Source organism: Phoxinus phoxinus (assembly GCF_949152265.1).
Source record: "Phoxinus phoxinus genome assembly, chromosome: 6".
NCBI classification, from domain to species: domain Eukaryota; kingdom Metazoa; phylum Chordata; class Actinopteri; order Cypriniformes; family Leuciscidae; genus Phoxinus; species Phoxinus phoxinus.
The window spans coordinates 30,481,024-30,487,522 of NC_136881.1; positions in this window are offsets into that span (position 1 = coordinate 30,481,024).

Here is a 6,499-nt window from a genome sequence, read left to right on the forward strand (position 1 = left end):
TATTTTGATAGTAAAGAAAGTAGTTTTCATTTCCGTTTAAAAATTGTAACGCTTCTGTGAGTTTGCTGAATATTGAAACTTTAGGATTATTATTTTACTCTCATACAGTAGTAATATAAATCAATGCCGAATTGATATAGTCTCGTCTATATGTATTCCTCAACACCCCTTTTTATTTTGCATAACTTTATGCAGATAAAAGTAAGACATTAACTCAGAAAAACAGAAGTGATTTCACATAAATTGGTTTTTATCTCAAAACTTACCAGACTGCTTTTTTGGGGGGACTTGCTGTATATTGATCCCACACACCAGCTGTTCTTATTAATATTTTGACATTGTTTATCACAATAGTTTACACAGTGCCAGTATCCCTAGTATTGTCCTCCTGGTCAAAATTGATGTTACATAAGTGCTAAAGACTTTAATGTGTTGTTGAGATTTGTAAGATGATAATTACAACTCAATAGGAGGTACAGATAAGAATGGTGTTGATTTTGAGCAGATTGCAAGTCTTTAAGGGAACACAAAAATTCAATTGTCACTCTACCTGCACAAATATGAATGTTAAAGAAACTGTTTGTAACCCCCATTACTTGACAGCGTAATGAAACATCATAATCCTTGTGTTTAGAACGAGTCATAAAATGTCTAAATGGAACTGTGTTGTGTACATTCTGCATATTTTCTAAAACATACTCATACTTGAACACATTTACGAAACATCAAATCAGAATTTCGAGATTCAAACTGTTTACCATTAGAAATCTGCATGATCTCTGCACCGTCTGAAATTAGTTCAGAATCAGATGTAAGGAACCAGAATAGATAGTTTTCCAAATAATGATATTTCATGCTTATTGATTTCAAACCATTTGGATTTCACAAATCCCCAGTGATTTAAAGTCTCCATATTATGCTATTTTAAAGGTTCCTAATTTTGTTTTGGAGGTCTTCTACAATAAATGCATCCAAGATAAAGAAAAAAACACTTACATACATTGCACATCACCTAATTCCTCAAAGAGTCAAAGTTTGTTCGTTCAAAGATTCAGTCTCTCAAAACCACACCTTACCGGCAGCCTGATTTGTCAGACTCCCGCAGTCTGTTGTGATTGGTCTACCGCTTACAGCACGTGTCGGGGAGACAAAACACCCATCACCTTTTTTGGTAACACTTTATTTTACAGTGCCATTGTTACATAATGTTACATGTAGTTACTATAGTAATAACTATAAATTAAGCATAATTATATGCAACTAAACCCAAACCCTAATCCTAAGCACATGTGTTACGGCTCAAAGTCATAACATAAATAGGACAATTCACAAGATGGGCTTAAAAAGATATAGGTTTATTTAAAGTTAAACAAATAATGTCTGGTCAAAACATAAGGTAATAATAATAAATATCAATACAACATCAAATCAATAAACTGTTGGAAATTGGGGTTTGTAAAGTCGTGGAAATCATATGGGAACACAAACTCAAGAACCCACTCTTCAAACAAAGACACAAAACAAAAATGAGAGAGAACTAGACAAAATCCAGGAGCCCCTTAAATAGGTTGCCACAGGTACAGCTGGTTTTCATTAGGGCAATCCTGCCCACCGAGGAGGAGTCGGCCCTAAAAGTCTCTCAAAAGAAAGTTAAAAACCGGGGCAGGGCCGTAACAACATGTTACTTAATATTACTCAATACTTAAATGTATAATTACAGTGTAACAAAGACACCTAAAAATAAAGTGTAACCCCTTTTTTGAGCTCCGGAGTCTTCCTCATCCTTTGTAAGTGCAGCAAAGTGGATTCGCAGCGCTGAAAATAGCGTCTTCATGATATGTCGACAGCCAAACCAAACTTTTCAAGGCCTCAGCGACAACAACGGTGTTTGAAGGCGGGTCAAGGTATGCGTTGTTTGCATGCAGTCAATGAAGACCATAGGCTGGCATTATACGAATTTGCTACATTGTTAGGTGTGTAACAGGAAGTGAGATTGCAATTGCTGACAACTAATTTCAACAGATCAAAATCTATTCTTTCTTTTAGGAGACTATACTTTTATTTGTTGTGCACTTTGAACTTTAAAACTTTGCAGACCTTTTACATTCATTACACACTGCACGAAAGGTAATATTCGAAAATGAAAGGGGCACTTTATTTAAACTTTAAAGGGATTTTAAATAAACCCCTGCATAACTCATGTAGGAATGATCAAATCTGACCCAGCATCCTTTCTACTCACGGTACCGTATTTACATGGAGATGACAAACTCTCAAAGACACACTTACACTGCTTGTTGCACTTTTGTGAAGGAAAGACGCCTGCAGCCAGGGAGTGTTTTTAATCTCTCACGTTATTGACCTGGAGTCTGTAGCCCGGATGTCCTGGATTCATTGCATCCTTCTGGCTGTGCCAAAAACAATCCATACTCTGATTCTCCCATAAAGATGACACTTCCTCTGCTATTTTATCCTGCCGACAATGCCAAAAATGGTAGATCAAGTATCCACATAAGGAATATTAGATCCAGTCTCATTCCCAGATACCGCCAGAAAGTATTCGTTGGTAACACTTTACAATAAGGTTCATTAGTTAACATTAGTTAACTACATTAGTTAACATTAACTAATAATGAACTGCACTTATAAAGCATTTATTAATCTTTGTTAATATTAATTTAAACATTTACTAATACTTTATTAAAATCTTGTTAACATGAGTTAATGCACTGTGAACTAACATGAACAAACAATGAACAGCTTTATTTCTATTAACTAACATTAACAAATATTAATAAATACTGTAACAAATATATTGCTCATTGTTAGTTCATGTTAGTTAATACATGAACTAATGTATTAATAAATGAACCTTATTGTAAAGTGTTACCTATTCGTTTTGTAAAAGCTGTCAGTAGAGCATCTATACATAGACTGATGGTTGGTGTCCTGCCAGTGTGTGTCTATGGATTTTTGCTTGGCTGTTTACTTGAATATACACACCAGCAGAGGTGAGTACTTGAAAAAAAGTACAGATACCCCTTGCTAAATTTGACTCAAGTACAAGTAAAAGTACTTCAGTCAGATGTCTACTTAAGTAAAAGTACTGAAGTACTCTTTTTTAAAAGTACTTGAGTATCAAGAGTACAAGAGTAGGCTACATTTTCTAAATATTGCATTATGTACAGAAACGTCCTACATGGAGTTATGAAAAATGTTAATGTTAATACCTTGGAGAATGTAAAAGGAATTGAAAGTAAAATCAAGTCATTTTAATCTTTTTACCACGTTGCTTTATTTAACATTAAATAAAGGCAATAGCACAATGGCAACGCTCTGACAAACCTCTGCTAGAGTTTTGATGGATTTTTTGCACCCACATTTGAACCTGACTGTGTTAAACACACCGCATACTCAAGAACATCAAAGGAAATACTCTGCTTACATTAATGTGTAATATCAGAAAAGAAAATTCAGCTAACAATTGTGTGTACATGTGAGTTTCTCTGTTTTTTCATGAATCAAATCAATAAACCTAAACCAGCAAATAAGGCAATATAGCAATGTTCTCACACACCTCTGAACCTGAACCTGAAAGGTGATTGCTGATAGGCTGTCCCAATCAGTGGCGCCTGCAGAATCCAGTCACGTTTGAGAGGGAAACAACAAATTGAGGGTTTCAGAGATTTTTCTTTTTTCCTTTTTTTTTTTTTTTTAGAAGAAAAAGTAACGGGTATTCACGGTTATGGATAGAAATGTAGCGGAGTAAAGAGTACAATATTTGCCTCTCAAATGTATTAAAGTCATGAGTAGGCTACTCCCCAAAAATTATACTCGAGTAAAGTACTTAAGTAATCTCTGATGTCCCCAGAGTGTGTGTGTGAAGTTTTAGCACAAAATACCCCACAGATATTTTATATAGCATGTTAAAGTTGTCACTTTTTGAGGATTTGCAAAAACGCACAGTTTTGTGCTTGGCCCTTTAAATCCAAATGAGCTGCTGCAGAGGGCGGGGTTTCAAGAGCTCATGTGTGTTAGCAGCTGCGATTACTTCTCGCAGACACACTAAAATGACAGAAACTGTTCTGCATTTAATGTTAAAACGGAGTCAGACAAAGATGGAGAGACTCAAGAAGAAGTGACAACATGTAGAATGCATCAGGACGTCCCTGAATGGTTAGTTGATGAATTTATATTGCTGATGTTTATGTTCCTATCTTCAATTAGGATATTCTGTCATGGTAGTCTATAAATTGCTCGTATAGGAACTGTTGTGAGATGCACACAGAGTGACTTTCTATTGCAAATATGGATGCTAAAGTTTGAGCTGACTCACAAATGTACAACAACTTTTCCTCTTCTCAAGATGGACTGCGTGTTTATGGGGTGTTTATGTACACCGGGTTTAAGTCCGGGGTTTATGTACATTTTAGGGTTGGTGATGTCACTAACCCGGGAGGAATGTCATGTAGTCCCTACAGTTTGTTGTAGTCCTTTTCTTTAAAAGCAAATATCTTTATTTGCTTTCAACTTTGAGCGTTTGTAACTTTGCAGATGTTGTTTTTGCTCAAACAGCAACATTACACACTAACTAAAGTTAGAAAAGTGAAATCATACTCAACCACCCCTTTAAGTGGTAGTTTTCTTATCAAATCATTAATTCAACCACATAAATGCATAATCTAGGAAATAAGTTAAAAATCACAAAGCTTTACATGGTCTCCCATTAATTTTCATCAATTTGTTTTAAAAATGTGTCAACATATAATGCAGACTTTGTGACAAGGCTGATGACAAGTGCAGAGATGACATATTTTTTAAGCTTAACCCAGAAGTTTAGCATCACTCTTGCTCCAATAGGAATTGTCCATTGGTTTTTGAACAATTGGAGAAAATAAGCTCTGTGACCAACAGAAGTTTGATTTTTACACATTTTGTACATTATGATAATCAAACGAACTCAACTTTTATGAAATTTGAAGCCTAAATAAGCGGCAGAAGTTAAAAAAAAGGTAAACATAGGTCATAAACAAACTACATCACCGTCGCATGACTTCATCACCACCATTAAGCTTCCAACAACACTTTAAGTCTTTATTTAAACATTTGATATGGTTCAGTCATTTTTCATTTCACAAATTCTTACTGTTCGATATATCAACCTCAAATTTGGAACACATCTAGATACATGGCTGTGATTTTCTCACAGTTTTAGAGTCAAATGTTTTTTTTTTTTTTAAATATAGCCTAAATATTTTCTTTTTTTCAAGTTCACTTTTTTTTTTCACTTCAGCAATAATCTTCCAAGTGTCATCGTTAAAAATAGGACTGTGCCCCAAAGCATTCAAGATTTATTTCCAATATATAATTGGATTTTATAAAATTTTCAGTTCTATGCTCAAAAAGTGAATAAATAGATTATAACTACTGCATAAATGTAAGTTAGTACCATAAAATCCCCTAAAAATACAAAATATGAAATAAATAAAAAAGATCAAACTAAAATGTAGGCTACAATCATTTCATTGAGAAAACAAAACAAAACATGTGAACAGCACCAGAGGGTTAAAAAAACATTTTCCCTGAAAGTTTGAGTTAGGATAGTTTCCAAGAGTGCGATTATAAACACAAGCCTGCAAAAGCGGACTTGTGTAGATGAGTTTACCTGTTCGCCATCATGATGTTTAATGTCCCTGATGGCTATACTCCTATTTAGCCACTTGTTAGCTACTGCCTTTTTTTAAGACAAGTTTAAGCTTTATTTATTCAAGGACAGATATTGTTCATCTAGTGCTAAGCATAAGTGAATACACCCATGCTAAAGTTGACTAAAAATATCATCTCTCAATGCAAATCAAACCAGCTATTAGGCTAACTGAAATAAAACCATGCCAATCTATGGTGAAGGGTGATGATGTGGGGCTATTTTAATGAAAACTAAACTGTATCTGACAGTTTTTTATAGGCTATTTAAAGTCCCCCTGTCAATAATTGTATCCCTTTAAACTCATCTTTGATCACCAAAATTATATATTTAAACATTTTTTCCTTTAATTTGTTATGCCTTAAAATAGCTTGAATGTAACTCTACACCGTTGCCTCATTAAGTATACGCGGTTCTATCTTTTATGAATATGCAAATTAGCCCCGCCCCTTCGTTGATGATCATACGTTGACGTGATTGTTTACAAGACAATTTGATGTCAGAAACAGCAGCGATTTCAAACCGCTTTTTTGTAATTCACTGCAGTTTTAAGGAGAAAATACTCACAATGGTGTGTTGACTTATGCATTTGTACATGGTTTGTCTTAAAGTATAATAAAAACACCACATAGATATAAAGTAAACAACGTTAAAAAGGTGATTTTCACCACAGGGGGACTGTGAATTCATTAGAATTCTATCTAATGAAACCTCAACTTATTTTAAACTTGACTAAAGGTGATGACTTTGAAGTATTCAAGTTTTCCTTGATGAGTTATCTATTTATAATAAATT